The sequence below is a fragment of the Electrona antarctica genome (genome assembly GCF_951216825.1).
Source record: "Electrona antarctica genome assembly, chromosome: 9".
Lineage (NCBI taxonomy): Eukaryota > Metazoa > Chordata > Actinopteri > Myctophiformes > Myctophidae > Electrona > Electrona antarctica.
In genome coordinates, this window is record NC_136790.1 from 49,764,270 (window position 1) to 49,785,139 (window position 20,870).

Here is a 20,870-nt window from a genome sequence, read left to right on the forward strand (position 1 = left end):
CTGCTTCCTAGGTTCAAATGATCTGCTCTGAAGGAAACACTGACCACTCTTTATATGCAGTCTAGTCAGGGTACTCAGGGAAGATGTTACCTGGTTGGTCACAGTAGCATGGCCGGCCCCTCTCTGACCATTAACACCTTTCCCAAGGTGTCTGTGAGGGGGGTGGGGGGATTGATTGTATTAACATCTTGCAGAATGTGTACAGTTCAATGAAGGTACAGGTCGACTAAAAGATTACCTTATTCTTCTCTTTGGGAATTTTGTCCAGCTGCCTACAGATACAATTATACTGCTTTACAGTACATTTAGCAATTAAAGGCACTACAAGTAACTTCATGGAATAAATTATAGCCTACTTGGTTTTACTCACATTATTTAGAATAGAATATTAAGTGTCCACTCAAGTCATTCTGTTCAGTTGACAGCTAACCTAGTGGGGGGAGTGTTTATGCAAGCCATTAGGGGTGGAGACAAGTATCTATTGTCACACCCATTCCTGGGCTCAGAGGTGCTAAATCTTTGGAATCTTTGAAGGGGAAGTTTCAGATGGTCATATCTTCTTCATTTTTCACCCAATTTCAATGAGCAATACATCATATGAAAGGTTACATTATGCAGTTTCATAATATGTAAAAAACTGAAAAATGACCATGGCCCCCTTGTATATCAAAATACTGGAAGGGGTCACATATGAGGAATTGGACTTTGTGTTCTCACATGGAAAAAACAAGTACACAGCAACATAAGAAGTGGAAAGTATAAATTATGATTAAAGAGAGAAAAATAAAAGTATAGCAGTTACAATAAGTGAATATTGGTCACAGCAGGTGATACTTGTCAGTGTGAACAGTAATAGTTGAGTGAAGTCATATCACTTTATACTTCCAAGTGATTTAATAATACTACTATCTGTACCAAGTAGACCTACTGCACATGTAAACAGAGCTACTACCTTTAAACACTGCATCTTAAATCTGTCTTAAATAGTCTTGAGAAGAAATGCTGCCATTTTCCCAAAGTAACTGCAAACAAATGCTGCCATTTGTTTAAAAAACAGCTTTATACCCTTTATAACATGTGTGTAACGATGCAATGTGACATGGCTCTGTTTTTCAAAATCCAACTGTATATACTTTCCCCATATCCAACCGTTTTCATTGTATTTTGACACTTGCTTTGGCAATGTAAACGTATGTTTTCTCATGCCAATGAAGCTCCTTTAAATGTAATTGATTTGGCAGTTCTTGAACCTCCAACATGTTCTAACTGAACATCACCGGAGAGACACCAATGTCCGCAACGTTTGCACAATGCCATGAAACAAAATATAAAATAGGGATTAAAGTAAATTTTCTCCCAGAATGTTGCAGTTTAACCCATTTAGACCTGTTGCAACATACTGTAAGTTATATCTTTCAATCCGGATGCTATACCTCTGTGTCTCATTAGTTGTATGTATGTTATATGTTTTCAGAAACCTTAGGTTAGGTTTTAGAAGGTGTTTTTAGAATCGGTCTCAGGTCTAAATGGGTTAAAGCATGTTTCCGTATATTATTAATCAAATGTATGGAAACTATTCCATGGTTATTACATGGTTCCTTTTAATCTCCATGTCCCCTATAAGAGTACCATTTAAATTGTCTGCCGTATTAAGCTATGATAATATGCTGTGGTATTTTGAAAATACAGGGTTCACAATTTGATAATGGCTAGGATGTTTTCCCAACCAGACACTTAAGACCATTCCATGCTCTCTGAATCCAAGAGTGCATCATAGTGTTGGGAGGAGCTGGTGATCACTTTGGTCAGTGGCGTCATTGGGGGGTCACCTGTGTCCCACTCTGGTTCAGAATCAGATCCACTGGAGCTGGACATGCTCAAGTGGATCAACACTGGAGCATGTCGGGGCAACACAAATATGTCCATGGAGGGTCCGGAAAGCTGCTGCTTTTTCTTGGTGCCTAGAGAGAGTGAAGAGACAGAGGGAGAAGTTATCATTATACACACAAGAAGAAATGAAAACGCTTGCAATATTATTTGAGTGATTATTGTATTAGTGTTTGTATTCAGAGTTTGCGTGTCTGCATGCATTTTAATTCGGTCATTAACCCTTACCTGTAGGCCTACATGTCCTTGAAGAACGCTGGTATGGTTCAAAGCGATGCTTTTTCAGGCCTTCTAGTTTGAGTTTTAATCTGTTGCTCTCCTGTTGTCTCATGGTCATTAATGTAGTCATGGTGTGTTTCTTGACTCCTCTTTCTCCTGCTGCTTCCTAGGTTCAAATGATCTGCTCTGAAGGAAACACTGACCACTCTTTATATGCAGTCTAGTCAGGGTACTCAGGGAAGATGTTACCTGGTTGGTCACAGTAGCATGGCCGGCCCCTCTCTGACCATTAACACCTTTCCCAAGGTGTCTGTGAGGGGGGTGGGGGGATTGATTGTATTAACATCTTGCAGAATGTGTACAGTTCAATGAAGGTACAGGTCGACTAAAAGATTACCTTATTCTTCTCTTTGGGAATTTTGTCCAGCTGCCTACAGATACAATTATACTGCTGTACAGTACATTTAGCAATTAAAAGCACTACAAGTAACTTCATGGAATAAATTATAGCCTACTTGGTTTTACTCACATTATTTAGAATAGAATATTAAGTGTCCACTCAAGTCATTCTGTTCAGTTGACAGCTAACCTAGTGGGGGGAGTGTTTATGCAAGCCATTAGGGGTGGAGACAAGTATCTATTGTCACACCCATTCCTGGGCTCAGAGGTGCTAAATCTTTGGAATCTTTGAAGGGGAAGTTTCAGATGGTCATATCTTCTTCATTTTTCACCCAATTTCAATGAGCAATACATCATATGAAAGGTTACATTATGCAGTTTCATAATATGTAAAAAACTGAAAAATGACCATGGCCCCCTTGTATATCAAAATACTGGAAGGGGTCACATATGAGGAATTGGACTTTGTGTTCTCACATGGAAAAAACAAGTACACAGCAACATAAGAAGTGGAAAGTATAAATTATGATTAAAGAGAGAAAAATAAAAGTATAGCAGTTACAATAAGTGAATATTGGTCACAGCAGGTGATACTTGTCAGTGTGAACAGTAATAGTTGAGTGAAGTCATATCACTTTATACTTCCAAGTGATTTAATAATACTACTATCTGTACCAAGTAGACCTACTGCACATGTAAACAGAGCTACTACCTTTAAACACTGCATCTTAAATCTGTCTTAAATAGTCTTGAGAAGAAATGCTGCCATTTTCCCAAAGTAACTGCAAACAAATGCTGCCATTTGTTTAAAAAACAGCTTTATACCCTTTATAACATGTGTGTAACGATGCAATGTGACATGGCTCTGTTTTTCAAAATCCAACTGTATATACTTTCCCCATATCCAACCGTTTTCATTGTATTTTGACACTTGCTTTGGCAATGTAAACGTATGTTTTCTCATGCCAATGAAGCTCCTTTAAATGTAATTGATTTGGCAGTTCTTGAACCTCCAACATGTTCTAACTGAACATCACCGGAGAGACACCAATGTCCGCAACGTTTGCACAATGCCATGAAACAAAATATAAAATAGGGATTAAAGTAAATTTTCTCCCAGAATGTTGCAGTTTAACCCATTTAGACCTGTTGCAACATACTGTAAGTTATATCTTTCAATCCGGATGCTATACCTCTGTGTCTCATTAGTTGTATGTATGTTATATGTTTTCAGAAACCTTAGGTTAGGTTTTAGAAGGTGTTTTTAGAATCGGTCTCAGGTCTAAATGGGTTAAAGCATGTTTCCGTATATTATTAATCAAATGTATGGAAACTATTCCATGGTTATTACATGGTTCCTTTTAATCTCCATGTCCCCTATAAGAGTACCATTTAAATTGTCTGCCGTATTAAGCTATGATAATATGCTGTGGTATTTTGAAAATACAGGGTTCACAATTTGATAATGGCTAGGATGTTTTCCCAACCAGACACTTAAGACCATTCCATGCTCTCTGAATCCAAGAGTGCATCATAGTGTTGGGAGGAGCTGGTGATCACTTTGGTCAGTGGCGTCATTGGGGGGTCACCTGTGTCCCACTCTGGTTCAGAATCAGATCCACTGGAGCTGGACATGCTCAAGTGGATCAACACTGGAGCATGTCGGGGCAACACAAATATGTCCATGGAGGGTCCGGAAAGCTGCTGCTTTTTCTTGGTGCCTAGAGAGAGTGAAGAGACAGAGGGAGAAGTTATCATTATACACACAAGAAGAAATGAAAACGCTTGCAATATTATTTGAGTGATTATTGTATTAGTGTTTGTATTCAGAGTTTGCGTGTCTGCATGCATTTTAATTCGGTCATTAACCCTTACCTGTAGGCCTACATGTCCTTGAAGAACGCTGGTATGGTTCAAAGCGATGCTTTTTCAGGCCTTCTAGTTTGAGTTTTAATCTGTTGCTCTCCTGTTGTCTCATGGTCATTAATGTAGTCATGGTGTGTTTCTTGACTCCTCTTTCTCCTGCTGCTTCCTAGGTTCAAATGATCTGCTCTGAAGGAAACACTGACCACTCTTTATATGCAGTCTAGTCAGGGTACTCAGGGAAGATGTTACCTGGTTGGTCACAGTAGCATGGCCGGCCCCTCTCTGACCATTAACACCTTTCCCAAGGTGTCTGTGAGGGGGGTGGGGGGATTGATTGTATTAACATCTTGCAGAATGTGTACAGTTCAATGAAGGTACAGGTCGACTAAAAGATTACCTTATTCTTCTCTTTGGGAATTTTGTCCAGCTGCCTACAGATACAATTATACTGCTTTACAGTACATTTAGCAATTAAAAGCACTACAAGTAACTTCATGGAATAAATTATAGCCTACTTGGTTTTACTCACATTATTTAGAATAGAATATTAAGTGTCCACTCAAGTCATTCTGTTCAGTTGACAGCTAACCTAGTGGGGGGAGTGTTTATGCAAGCCATTAGGGGTGGAGACAAGTATCTATTGTCACACCCATTCCTGGGCTCAGAGGTGCTAAATCTTTGGAATCTTTGAAGGGGAAGTTTCAGATGGTCATATCTTCTTCATTTTTCACCCAATTTCAATGAGCAATACATCATATGAAAGGTTACATTATGCAGTTTCATAATATGTAAAAAACTGAAAAATGACCATGGCCCCCTTGTATATCAAAATACTGGAAGGGGTCACATATGAGGAATTGGACTTTGTGTTCTCACATGGAAAAAACAAGTACACAGCAACATAAGAAGTGGAAAGTATAAATTATGATTAAAGAGAGAAAAATAAAAGTATAGCAGTTACAATAAGTGAATATTGGTCACAGCAGGTGATACTTGTCAGTGTGAACAGTAATAGTTGAGTGAAGTCATATCACTTTATACTTCCAAGTGATTTAATAATACTACTATCTGTACCAAGTAGACCTACTGCACATGTAAACAGAGCTACTACCTTTAAACACTGCATCTTAAATCTGTCTTAAATAGTCTTGAGAAGAAATGCTGCCATTTTCCCAAAGTAACTGCAAACAAATGCTGCCATTTGTTTAAAAAACAGCTTTATACCCTTTATAACATGTGTGTAACGATGCAATGTGACATGGCTCTGTTTTTCAAAATCCAACTGTATATACTTTCCCCATATCCAACCGTTTTCATTGTATTTTGACACTTGCTTTGGCAATGTAAACGTATGTTTTCTCATGCCAATGAAGCTCCTTTAAATGTAATTGATTTGGCAGTTCTTGAACCTCCAACATGTTCTAACTGAACATCACCGGAGAGACACCAATGTCCGCAACGTTTGCACAATGCCATGAAACAAAATATAAAATAGGGATTAAAGTAAATTTTCTCCCAGAATGTTGCAGTTTAACCCATTTAGACCTGTTGCAACATACTGTAAGTTATATCTTTCAATCCGGATGCTATACCTCTGTGTCTCATTAGTTGTATGTATGTTATATGTTTTCAGAAACCTTAGGTTAGGTTTTAGAAGGTGTTTTTAGAATCGGTCTCAGGTCTAAATGGGTTAAAGCATGTTTCCGTATATTATTAATCAAATGTATGGAAACTATTCCATGGTTATTACATGGTTCCTTTTAATCTCCATGTCCCCTATAAGAGTACCATTTAAATTGTCTGCCGTATTAAGCTATGATAATATGCTGTGGTATTTTGAAAATACAGGGTTCACAATTTGATAATGGCTAGGATGTTTTCCCAACCAGACACTTAAGACCATTCCATGCTCTCTGAATCCAAGAGTGCATCATAGTGTTGGGAGGAGCTGGTGATCACTTTGGTCAGTGGCGTCATTGGGGGGTCACCTGTGTCCCACTCTGGTTCAGAATCAGATCCACTGGAGCTGGACATGCTCAAGTGGATCAACACTGGAGCATGTCGGGGCAACACAAATATGTCCATGGAGGGTTCGGAAAGCTGCTGCTTTTTCTTGGTGCCTAGAGAGAGTGAAGAGACAGAGGGAGAAGTTATCATTATACACACAAGAAGAAATGAAAACGCTTGCAATATTATTTGAGTGATTATTGTATTAGTGTTTGTATTCAGAGTTTGCGTGTCTGCATGCATTTTAATTCGGTCATTAACCCTTACCTGTAGGCCTACATGTCCTTGAAGAACGCTGGTATGGTTCAAAGCGATGCTTTTTCAGGCCTTCTAGTTTGAGTTTTAATCTGTTGCTCTCCTGTTGTCTCATGGTCATTAATGTAGTCATGGTGTGTTTCTTGACTCCTCTTTCTCCTGCTGCTTCCTAGGTTCAAATGATCTGCTCTGAAGGAAACACTGACCACTCTTTATATGCAGTCTAGTCAGGGTACTCAGGGAAGATGTTACCTGGTTGGTCACAGTAGCATGGCCGGCCCCTCTCTGACCATTAACACCTTTCCCAAGGTGTCTGTGAGGGGGGTGGGGGGATTGATTGTATTAACATCTTGCAGAATGTGTACAGTTCAATGAAGGTACAGGTCGACTAAAAGATTACCTTATTCTTCTCTTTGGGAATTTTGTCCAGCTGCCTACAGATACAATTATACTGCTTTACAGTACATTTAGCAATTAAAGGCACTACAAGTAACTTCATGGAATAAATTATAGCCTACTTGGTTTTACTCACATTATTTAGAATAGAATATTAAGTGTCCACTCAAGTCATTCTGTTCAGTTGACAGCTAACCTAGTGGGGGGAGTGTTTATGCAAGCCATTAGGGGTGGAGACAAGTATCTATTGTCACACCCATTCCTGGGCTCAGAGGTGCTAAATCTTTGGAATCTTTGAAGGGGAAGTTTCAGATGGTCATATCTTCTTCATTTTTCACCCAATTTCAATGAGCAATACATCATATGAAAGGTTACATTATGCAGTTTCATAATATGTAAAAAACTGAAAAATGACCATGGCCCCCTTGTATATCAAAATACTGGAAGGGGTCACATATGAGGAATTGGACTTTGTGTTCTCACATGGAAAAAACAAGTACACAGCAACATAAGAAGTGGAAAGTATAAATTATGATTAAAGAGAGAAAAATAAAAGTATAGCAGTTACAATAAGTGAATATTGGTCACAGCAGGTGATACTTGTCAGTGTGAACAGTAATAGTTGAGTGAAGTCATATCACTTTATACTTCCAAGTGATTTAATAATACTACTATCTGTACCAAGTAGACCTACTGCACATGTAAACAGAGCTACTACCTTTAAACACTGCATCTTAAATCTGTCTTAAATAGTCTTGAGAAGAAATGCTGCCATTTTCCCAAAGTAACTGCAAACAAATGCTGCCATTTGTTTAAAAAACAGCTTTATACCCTTTATAACATGTGTGTAACGATGCAATGTGACATGGCTCTGTTTTTCAAAATCCAACTGTATATACTTTCCCCATATCCAACCGTTTTCATTGTATTTTGACACTTGCTTTGGCAATGTAAACGTATGTTTTCTCATGCCAATGAAGCTCCTTTAAATGTAATTGATTTGGCAGTTCTTGAACCTCCAACATGTTCTAACTGAACATCACCGGAGAGACACCAATGTCCGCAACGTTTGCACAATGCCATGAAACAAAATATAAAATAGGGATTAAAGTACATTTTCTCCCAGAATGTTGCAGTTTAACCCATTTAGACCTGTTGCAACATACTGTAAGTTATATCTTTCAATCCGGATGCTATACCTCTGTGTCTCATTAGTTGTATGTATGTTATATGTTTTCAGAAACCTTAGGTTAGGTTTTAGAAGGTGTTTTTAGAATCGGTCTCAGGTCTAAATGGGTTAAAGCATGTTTCCGTATATTATTAATCAAATGTATGGAAACTATTCCATGGTTATTACATGGTTCCTTTTAATCTCCATGTCCCCTATAAGAGTACCATTTAAATTGTCTGCCGTATTAAGCTATGATAATATGCTGTGGTATTTTGAAAATACAGGGTTCACAATTTGATAATGGCTAGGATGTTTTCCCAACCAGACACTTAAGACCATTCCATGCTCTCTGAATCCAAGAGTGCATCATAGTGTTGGGAGGAGCTGGTGATCACTTTGGTCAGTGGCGTCATTGGGGGGTCACCTGTGTCCCACTCTGGTTCAGAATCAGATCCACTGGAGCTGGACATGCTCAAGTGGATCAACACTGGAGCATGTCGGGGCAACACAAATATGTCCATGGAGGGTCCGGAAAGCTGCTGCTTTTTCTTGGTGCCTAGAGAGAGTGAAGAGACAGAGGGAGAAGTTATCATTATACACACAAGAAGAAATGAAAACGCTTGCAATATTATTTGAGTGATTATTGTATTAGTGTTTGTATTCAGAGTTTGCGTGTCTGCATGCATTTTAATTCGGTCATTAACCCTTACCTGTAGGCCTACATGTCCTTGAAGAACGCTGGTATGGTTCAAAGCGATGCTTTTTCAGGCCTTCTAGTTTGAGTTTTAATCTGTTGCTCTCCTGTTGTCTCATGGTCATTAATGTAGTCATGGTGTGTTTCTTGACTCCTCTTTCTCCTGCTGCTTCCTAGGTTCAAATGATCTGCTCTGAAGGAAACACTGACCACTCTTTATATGCAGTCTAGTCAGGGTACTCAGGGAAGATGTTACCTGGTTGGTCACAGTAGCATGGCCGGCCCCTCTCTGACCATTAACACCTTTCCCAAGGTGTCTGTGAGGGGGGTGGGGGGATTGATTGTATTAACATCTTGCAGAATGTGTACAGTTCAATGAAGGTACAGGTCGACTAAAAGATTACCTTATTCTTCTCTTTGGGAATTTTGTCCAGCTGCCTACAGATACAATTATACTGCTTTACAGTACATTTAGCAATTAAAAGCACTACAAGTAACTTCATGGAATAAATTATAGCCTACTTGGTTTTACTCACATTATTTAGAATAGAATATTAAGTGTCCACTCAAGTCATTCTGTTCAGTTGACAGCTAACCTAGTGGGGGGAGTGTTTATGCAAGCCATTAGGGGTGGAGACAAGTATCTATTGTCACACCCATTCCTGGGCTCAGAGGTGCTAAATCTTTGGAATCTTTGAAGGGGAAGTTTCAGATGGTCATATCTTCTTCATTTTTCACCCAATTTCAATGAGCAATACATCATATGAAAGGTTACATTATGCAGTTTCATAATATGTAAAAAACTGAAAAATGACCATGGCCCCCTTGTATATCAAAATACTGGAAGGGGTCACATATGAGGAATTGGACTTTGTGTTCTCACATGGAAAAAACAAGTACACAGCAACATAAGAAGTGGAAAGTATAAATTATGATTAAAGAGAGAAAAATAAAAGTATAGCAGTTACAATAAGTGAATATTGGTCACAGCAGGTGATACTTGTCAGTGTGAACAGTAATAGTTGAGTGAAGTCATATCACTTTATACTTCCAAGTGATTTAATAATACTACTATCTGTACCAAGTAGACCTACTGCACATGTAAACAGAGCTACTACCTTTAAACACTGCATCTTAAATCTGTCTTAAATAGTCTTGAGAAGAAATGCTGCCATTTTCCCAAAGTAACTGCAAACAAATGCTGCCATTTGTTTAAAAAACAGCTTTATACCCTTTATAACATGTGTGTAACGATGCAATGTGACATGGCTCTGTTTTTCAAAATCCAACTGTATATACTTTCCCCATATCCAACCGTTTTCATTGTATTTTGACACTTGCTTTGGCAATGTAAACGTATGTTTTCTCATGCCAATGAAGCTCCTTTAAATGTAATTGATTTGGCAGTTCTTGAACCTCCAACATGTTCTAACTGAACATCACCGGAGAGACACCAATGTCCGCAACGTTTGCACAATGCCATGAAACAAAATATAAAATAGGGATTAAAGTAAATTTTCTCCCAGAATGTTGCAGTTTAACCCATTTAGACCTGTTGCAACATACTGTAAGTTATATCTTTCAATCCGGATGCTATACCTCTGTGTCTCATTAGTTGTATGTATGTTATATGTTTTCAGAAACCTTAGGTTAGGTTTTAGAAGGTGTTTTTAGAATCGGTCTCAGGTCTAAATGGGTTAAAGCATGTTTCCGTATATTATTAATCAAATGTATGGAAACTATTCCATGGTTATTACATGGTTCCTTTTAATCTCCATGTCCCCTATAAGAGTACCATTTAAATTGTCTGCCGTATTAAGCTATGATAATATGCTGTGGTATTTTGAAAATACAGGGTTCACAATTTGATAATGGCTAGGATGTTTTCCCAACCAGACACTTAAGACCATTCCATGCTCTCTGAATCCAAGAGTGCATCATAGTGTTGGGAGGAGCTGGTGATCACTTTGGTCAGTGGCGTCATTGGGGGGTCACCTGTGTCCCACTCTGGTTCAGAATCAGATCCACTGGAGCTGGACATGCTCAAGTGGATCAACACTGGAGCATGTCGGGGCAACACAAATATGTCCATGGAGGGTTCGGAAAGCTGCTGCTTTTTCTTGGTGCCTAGAGAGAGTGAAGAGACAGAGGGAGAAGTTATCATTATACACACAAGAAGAAATGAAAACGCTTGCAATATTATTTGAGTGATTATTGTATTAGTGTTTGTATTCAGAGTTTGCGTGTCTGCATGCATTTTAATTCGGTCATTAACCCTTACCTGTAGGCCTACATGTCCTTGAAGAACGCTGGTATGGTTCAAAGCGATGCTTTTTCAGGCCTTCTAGTTTGAGTTTTAATCTGTTGCTCTCCTGTTGTCTCATGGTCATTAATGTAGTCATGGTGTGTTTCTTGACTCCTCTTTCTCCTGCTGCTTCCTAGGTTCAAATGATCTGCTCTGAAGGAAACACTGACCACTCTTTATATGCAGTCTAGTCAGGGTACTCAGGGAAGATGTTACCTGGTTGGTCACAGTAGCATGGCCGGCCCCTCTCTGACCATTAACACCTTTCCCAAGGTGTCTGTGAGGGGGGTGGGGGGATTGATTGTATTAACATCTTGCAGAATGTGTACAGTTCAATGAAGGTACAGGTCGACTAAAAGATTACCTTATTCTTCTCTTTGGGAATTTTGTCCAGCTGCCTACAGATACAATTATACTGCTTTACAGTACATTTAGCAATTAAAGGCACTACAAGTAACTTCATGGAATAAATTATAGCCTACTTGGTTTTACTCACATTATTTAGAATAGAATATTAAGTGTCCACTCAAGTCATTCTGTTCAGTTGACAGCTAACCTAGTGGGGGGAGTGTTTATGCAAGCCATTAGGGGTGGAGACAAGTATCTATTGTCACACCCATTCCTGGGCTCAGAGGTGCTAAATCTTTGGAATCTTTGAAGGGGAAGTTTCAGATGGTCATATCTTCTTCATTTTTCACCCAATTTCAATGAGCAATACATCATATGAAAGGTTACATTATGCAGTTTCATAATATGTAAAAAACTGAAAAATGACCATGGCCCCCTTGTATATCAAAATACTGGAAGGGGTCACATATGAGGAATTGGACTTTGTGTTCTCACATGGAAAAAACAAGTACACAGCAACATAAGAAGTGGAAAGTATAAATTATGATTAAAGAGAGAAAAATAAAAGTATAGCAGTTACAATAAGTGAATATTGGTCACAGCAGGTGATACTTGTCAGTGTGAACAGTAATAGTTGAGTGAAGTCATATCACTTTATACTTCCAAGTGATTTAATAATACTACTATCTGTACCAAGTAGACCTACTGCACATGTAAACAGAGCTACTACCTTTAAACACTGCATCTTAAATCTGTCTTAAATAGTCTTGAGAAGAAATGCTGCCATTTTCCCAAAGTAACTGCAAACAAATGCTGCCATTTGTTTAAAAAACAGCTTTATACCCTTTATAACATGTGTGTAACGATGCAATGTGACATGGCTCTGTTTTTCAAAATCCAACTGTATATACTTTCCCCATATCCAACCGTTTTCATTGTATTTTGACACTTGCTTTGGCAATGTAAACGTATGTTTTCTCATGCCAATGAAGCTCCTTTAAATGTAATTGATTTGGCAGTTCTTGAACCTCCAACATGTTCTAACTGAACATCACCGGAGAGACACCAATGTCCGCAACGTTTGCACAATGCCATGAAACAAAATATAAAATAGGGATTAAAGTACATTTTCTCCCAGAATGTTGCAGTTTAACCCATTTAGACCTGTTGCAACATACTGTAAGTTATATCTTTCAATCCGGATGCTATACCTCTGTGTCTCATTAGTTGTATGTATGTTATATGTTTTCAGAAACCTTAGGTTAGGTTTTAGAAGGTGTTTTTAGAATCGGTCTCAGGTCTAAATGGGTTAAAGCATGTTTCCGTATATTATTAATCAAATGTATGGAAACTATTCCATGGTTATTACATGGTTCCTTTTAATCTCCATGTCCCCTATAAGAGTACCATTTAAATTGTCTGCCGTATTAAGCTATGATAATATGCTGTGGTATTTTGAAAATACAGGGTTCACAATTTGATAATGGCTAGGATGTTTTCCCAACCAGACACTTAAGACCATTCCATGCTCTCTGAATCCAAGAGTGCATCATAGTGTTGGGAGGAGCTGGTGATCACTTTGGTCAGTGGCGTCATTGGGGGGTCACCTGTGTCCCACTCTGGTTCAGAATCAGATCCACTGGAGCTGGACATGCTCAAGTGGATCAACACTGGAGCATGTCGGGGCAACACAAATATGTCCATGGAGGGTCCGGAAAGCTGCTGCTTTTTCTTGGTGCCTAGAGAGAGTGAAGAGACAGAGGGAGAAGTTATCATTATACACACAAGAAGAAATTAAAACGCTTGCAATATTATTTGAGTGATTATTGTATTAGTGTTTGTATTCAGAGTTTGCGTGTCTGCATGCATTTTAATTCGGTCATTAACCCTTACCTGTAGGCCTACATGTCCTTGAAGAACGCTGGTATGGTTCAAAGCGATGCTTTTTCAGGCCTTCTAGTTTGAGTTTTAATCTGTTGCTCTCCTGTTGTCTCATGGTCATTAATGTAGTCATGGTGTGTTTCTTGACTCCTCTTTCTCCTGCTGCTTCCTAGGTTCAAATGATCTGCTCTGAAGGAAACACTGACCACTCTTTATATGCAGTCTAGTCAGGGTACTCAGGGAAGATGTTACCTGGTTGGTCACAGTAGCATGGCCGGCCCCTCTCTGACCATTAACACCTTTCCCAAGGTGTCTGTGAGGGGGGTGGGGGGATTGATTGTATTAACATCTTGCAGAATGTGTACAGTTCAATGAAGGTACAGGTCGACTAAAAGATTACCTTATTCTTCTCTTTGGGAATTTTGTCCAGCTGCCTACAGATACAATTATACTGCTTTACAGTACATTTAGCAATTAAAGGCACTACAAGTAACTTCATGGAATAAATTATAGCCTACTTGGTTTTACTCACATTATTTAGAATAGAATATTAAGTGTCCACTCAAGTCATTCTGTTCAGTTGACAGCTAACCTAGTGGGGGGAGTGTTTATGCAAGCCATTAGGGGTGGAGACAAGTATCTATTGTCACACCCATTCCTGGGCTCAGAGGTGCTAAATCTTTGGAATCTTTGAAGGGGAAGTTTCAGATGGTCATATCTTCTTCATTTTTCACCCAATTTCAATGAGCAATACATCATATGAAAGGTTACATTATGCAGTTTCATAATATGTAAAAAACTGAAAAATGACCATGGCCCCCTTGTATATCAAAATACTGGAAGGGGTCACATATGAGGAATTGGACTTTGTGTTCTCACATGGAAAAAACAAGTACACAGCAACATAAGAAGTGGAAAGTATAAATTATGATTAAAGAGAGAAAAATAAAAGTATAGCAGTTACAATAAGTGAATATTGGTCACAGCAGGTGATACTTGTCAGTGTGAACAGTAATAGTTGAGTGAAGTCATATCACTTTATACTTCCAAGTGATTTAATAATACTACTATCTGTACCAAGTAGACCTACTGCACATGTAAACAGAGCTACTACCTTTAAACACTGCATCTTAAATCTGTCTTAAATAGTCTTGAGAAGAAATGCTGCCATTTTCCCAAAGTAACTGCAAACAAATGCTGCCATTTGTTTAAAAAACAGCTTTATACCCTTTATAACATGTGTGTAACGATGCAATGTGACATGGCTCTGTTTTTCAAAATCCAACTGTATATACTTTCCCCATATCCAACCGTTTTCATTGTATTTTGACACTTGCTTTGGCAATGTAAACGTATGTTTTCTCATGCCAATGAAGCTCCTTTAAATGTAATTGATTTGGCAGTTCTTGAACCTCCAACATGTTCTAACTGAACATCACCGGAGAGACACCAATGTCCGCAACGTTTGCACAATGCCATGAAACAAAATATAAAATAGGGATTAAAGTAAATTTTCTCCCAGAATGTTGCAGTTTAACCCATTTAGACCTGTTGCAACATACTGTAAGTTATATCTTTCAATCCGGATGCTATACCTCTGTGTCTCATTAGTTGTATGTATGTTATATGTTTTCAGAAACCTTAGGTTAGGTTTTAGAAGGTGTTTTTAGAATCGGTCTCAGGTCTAAATGGGTTAAAGCATGTTTCCGTATATTATTAATCAAATGTATGGAAACTATTCCATGGTTATTACATGGTTCCTTTTAATCTCCATGTCCCCTATAAGAGTACCATTTAAATTGTCTGCCGTATTAAGCTATGATAATATGCTGTGGTATTTTGAAAATACAGGGTTCACAATTTGATAATGGCTAGGATGTTTTCCCAACCAGACACTTAAGACCATTCCATGCTCTCTGAATCCAAGAGTGCATCATAGTGTTGGGAGGAGCTGGTGATCACTTTGGTCAGTGGCGTCATTGGGGGGTCACCTGTGTCCCACTCTGGTTCAGAATCAGATCCACTGGAGCTGGACATGCTCAAGTGGATCAACACTGGAGCATGTCGGGGCAACACAAATATGTCCATGGAGGGTTCGGAAAGCTGCTGCTTTTTCTTGGTGCCTAGAGAGAGTGAAGAGACAGAGGGAGAAGTTATCATTATACACACAAGAAGAAATGAAAACGCTTGCAATATTATTTGAGTGATTATTGTATTAGTGTTTGTATTCAGAGTTTGCGTGTCTGCATGCATTTTAATTCGGTCATTAACCCTTACCTGTAGGCCTACATGTCCTTGAAGAACGCTGGTATGGTTCAAAGCGATGCTTTTTCAGGCCTTCTAGTTTGAGTTTTAATCTGTTGCTCTCCTGTTGTCTCATGGTCATTAATGTAGTCATGGTGTGTTTCTTGACTCCTCTTTCTCCTGCTGCTTCCTAGGTTCAAATGATCTGCTCTGAAGGAAACACTGACCACTCTTTATATGCAGTCTAGTCAGGGTACTCAGGGAAGATGTTACCTGGTTGGTCACAGTAGCATGGCCGGCCCCTCTCTGACCATTAACACATTTCCCAAGGTGTCTGTGAGGGGGGTGGGGGGATTGATTGTATTAACATCTTGCAGAATGTGTACAGTTCAATGAAGGTACAGGTCGACTAAAAGATTACCTTATTCTTCTCTTTGGGAATTTTGTCCAGCTGCCTACAGATACAATTATACTGCTTTACAGTACATTTAGCAATTAAAGGCACTACAAGTAACTTCATGGAATAAATTATAGCCTACTTGGTTTTACTCACATTATTTAGAATAGAATATTAAGTGTCCACTCAAGTCATTCTGTTCAGTTGACAGCTAACCTAGTGGGGGGAGTGTTTATGCAAGCCATTAGGGGTGGAGACAAGTATCTATTGTCACACCCATTCCTGGGCTCAGAGGTGCTAAATCTTTGGAATCTTTGAAGGGGAAGTTTCAGATGGTCATATCTTCTTCATTTTTCACCCAATTTCAATGAGCAATACATCATATGAAAGGTTACATTATGCAGTTTCATAATATGTAAAAAACTGAAAAATGACCATGGCCCCCTTGTATATCAAAATACTGGAAGGGGTCACATATGAGGAATTGGACTTTGTGTTCTCACATGGAAAAAACAAGTACACAGCAACATAAGAAGTGGAAAGTATAAATTATGATTAAAGAGAGAAAAATAAAAGTATAGCAGTTACAATAAGTGAATATTGGTCACAGCAGGTGATACTTGTCAGTGTGAACAGTAATAGTTGAGTGAAGTCATATCACTTTATACTTCCAAGTGATTTAATAATACTACTATCTGTACCAAGTAGACCTACTGCACATGTAAACAGAGCTACTACCTTTAAACACTGCATCTTAAATCTGTCTTAAATAGTCTTGAGAAGAAATGCTGCCATTTTCCCAAAGTAACTGCAAACAAATGCTGCCATTTGTTTAAAAAACAGCTTTATACCCTTTATAACATGTGTGTAACGATGCAATGTGACATGGCTCTGTTTTTCAAAATCCAACTGTATATACTTTCCCCATATCCAACCGTTTTCATTGTATTTTGACACTTGCTTTGGCAATGTAAACGTATGTTTTCTCATGCCAATGAAGCTCCTTTAAATGTAATTGATTTGGCAGTTCTTGAACCTCCAACATGTTCTAACTGAACATCACCGGAGAGACACCAATGTCCGCAACGTTTGCACAATGCCATGAAACAAAATATAAAATAGGGATTAAAGTAAATTTTCTCCCAGAATGTTGCAGTTTAACCCATTTAGACCTGTTGCAACATACTGTAAGTTATATCTTTCAATCCGGATGCTATACCTCTGTGTCTCATTAGTTGTATGTATGTTATATGTTTTCAGAAACCTTAGGTTAGGTTTTAGAAGGTGTTTTTAGAATCGGTCTCAGGTCTAAATGGGTTAAAGCATGTTTCCGTATATTATTAATCAAATGTATGGAAACTATTCCATGGTTATTACATGGTTCCTTTTAATCTCCATGTCCCCTATAAGAGTACCATTTAAATTGTCTGCCGTATTAAGCTATGATAATATGCTGTGGTATTTTGAAAATACAGGGTTCACAATTTGATAATGGCTAGGATGTTTTCCCAACCAGACACTTAAGACCATTCCATGCTCTCTGAATCCAAGAGTGCATCATAGTGTTGGGAGGAGCTGGTGATCACTTTGGTCAGTGGCGTCATTGGGGGGTCACCTGTGTCCCACTCTGGTTCAGAATCAGATCCACTGGAGCTGGACATGCTCAAGTGGATCAACACTGGAGCATGTCGGGGCAACACAAATATGTCCATGGAGGGTCCGGAAAGCTGCTGCTTTTTCTTGGTGCCTAGAGAGAGTGAAGAGACAGAGGGAGAAGTTATCATTATACACACAAGAAGAAATGAAAACGCTTGCAATATTATTTGAGTGATTATTGTATTAGTGTTTGTATTCAGAGTTTGCGTGTCTGCATGCATTTTAATTCGGTCATTAACCCTTACCTGTAGGCCTACATGTCCTTGAAGAACGCTGGTATGGTTCAAAGCGATGCTTTTTCAGGCCTTCTAGTTTGAGTTTTAATCTGTTGCTCTCCTGTTGTCTCATGGTCATTAATGTAGTCATGGTGTGTTTCTTGACTCCTCTTTCTCCTGCTGCTTCCTAGGTTCAAATGATCTGCTCTGAAGGAAACACTGACCACTCTTTATATGCAGTCTAGTCAGGGTACTCAGGGAAGATGTTACCTGGTTGGTCACAGTAGCATGGCCGGCCCCTCTCTGACCATTAACACCTTTCCCAAGGTGTCTGTGAGGGGGGTGGGGGGATTGATTGTATTAACATCTTGCAGAATGTGTACAGTTCAATGAAGGTACAGGTCGACTAAAAGATTACCTTATTCTTCTCTTTGGGAATTTTGTCCAGCTGCCTACAGATACAATTATACTGCTTTACAGTACATTTAGCAATTAAAAGCACTACAAGTAACTTCATGGAATAAATTATAGCCTACTTGGTTTTACTCACATTATTTAGAATAGAATATTAAGTGTCCACTCAAGTCATTCTGTTCAGTTGACAGCTAACCTAGTGGGGGGAGTGTTTATGCAAGCCATTAGGGGTGGAGACAAGTATCTATTGTCACACCCATTCCTGGGCTCAGAGGTGCTAAATCTTTGGAATCTTTGAAGGGGAAGTTTCAGATGGTCATATCTTCTTCATTTTTCACCCAATTTCAATGAGCAATACATCATATGAAAGGTTACATTATGCAGTTTCATAATATGTAAAAAACTGAAAAATGACCATGGCCCCCTTGTATATCAAAATACTGGAAGGGGTCACATATGAGGAATTGGACTTTGTGTTCTCACATGGAAAAAACAAGTACACAGCAACATAAGAAGTGGAAAGTATAAATTATGATTAAAGAGAGAAAAATAAAAGTATAGCAGTTACAATAAGTGAATATTGGTCACAGCAGGTGATACTTGTCAGTGTGAACAGTAATAGTTGAGTGAAGTCATATCACTTTATACTTCCAAGTGATTTAATAATACTACTATCTGTACCAAGTAGACCTACTGCACATGTAAACAGAGCTACTACCTTTAAACACTGCATCTTAAATCTGTCTTAAATAGTCTTGAGAAGAAATGCTGCCATTTTCCCAAAGTAACTGCAAACAAATGCTGCCATTTGTTTAAAAAACAGCTTTATACCCTTTATAACATGTGTGTAACGATGCAATGTGACATGGCTCTGTTTTTCAAAATCCAACTGTATATACTTTCCCCATATCCAACCGTTTTCATTGTATTTTGACACTTGCTTTGGCAATGTAAACGTATGTTTTCTCATGCCAATGAAGCTCCTTTAAATGTAATTGATTTGGCAGTTCTTGAACCTCCAACATGTTCTAACTGAACATCACCGGAGAGACACCAATGTCCGCAACGTTTGCACAATGCCATGAAACAAAATATAAAATAGGGATTAAAGTAAATTTTCTCCCAGAATGTTGCAGTTTAACCCATTTAGACCTGTTGCAACATACTGTAAGTTATATCTTTCAATCCGGATGCTATACCTCTGTGTCTCATTAGTTGTATGTATGTTATATGTTTTCAGAAACCTTAGGTTAGGTTTTAGAAGGTGTTTTTAGAATCGGTCTCAGGTCTAAATGGGTTAAAGCATGTTTCCGTATATTATTAATCAAATGTATGGAAACTATTCCATGGTTATTACATGGTTCCTTTTAATCTCCATGTCCCCTATAAGAGTACCATTTAAATTGTCTGCCGTATTAAGCTATGATAATATGCTGTGGTATTTTGAAAATACAGGGTTCACAATTTGATAATGGCTAGGATGTTTTCCCAACCAGACACTTAAGACCATTCCATGCTCTCTGAATCCAAGAGTGCATCATAGTGTTGGGAGGAGCTGGTGATCACTTTGGTCAGTGGCGTCATTGGGGGGTCACCTGTGTCCCACTCTGGTTCAGAATCAGATCCACTGGAGCTGGACATGCTCAAGTGGATCAACACTGGAGCATGTCGGGGCAACACAAATATGTCCATGGAGGGTCCGGAAAGCTGCTGCTTTTTCTTGGTGCCTAGAGAGAGTGAAGAGACAGAGGGAGAAGTTATCATTATACACACAAGAAGAAATGAAAACGCTTGCAATATTATTTGAGTGATTATTGTATTAGTGTTTGTATTCAGAGTTTGCGTGTCTGCATGCATTTTAATTCGGTCATTAACCCTTACCTGTAGGCCTACATGTCCTTGAAGAACGCTGGTATGGTTCAAAGCGATGCTTTTTCAGGCCTTCTAGTTTGAGTTTTAATCTGTTGCTCTCCTGTTGTCTCATGGTCATTAATGTAGTCATGGTGTGTTTCTTGACTCCTCTTTCTCCTGCTGCTTCCTAGGTTCAAATGATCTGCTCTGAAGGAAACACTGACCACTCTTTATATGCAGTCTAGTCAGGGTACTCAGGGAAGATGTTACCTGGTTGGTCACAGTAGCATGGCCGGCCCCTCTCTGACCATTAACACCTTTCCCAAGGTGTCTGTGAGGGGGGTGGGGGGATTGATTGTATTAACATCTTGCAGAATGTGTACAGTTCAATGAAGGTACAGGTCGACTAAAAGATTACCTTATTCTTCTCTTTGGGAATTTTGTCCAGCTGCCTACAGATACAATTATACTGCTTTACAGTACATTTAGCAATTAAAGGCACTACAAGTAACTTCATGGAATAAATTATAGCCTACTTGGTTTTACTCACATTATTTAGAATAGAATATTAAGTGTCCACTCAAGTCATTCTGTTCAGTTGACAGCTAACCTAGTGGGGGGAGTGTTTATGCAAGCCATTAGGGGTGGAGACAAGTATCTATTGT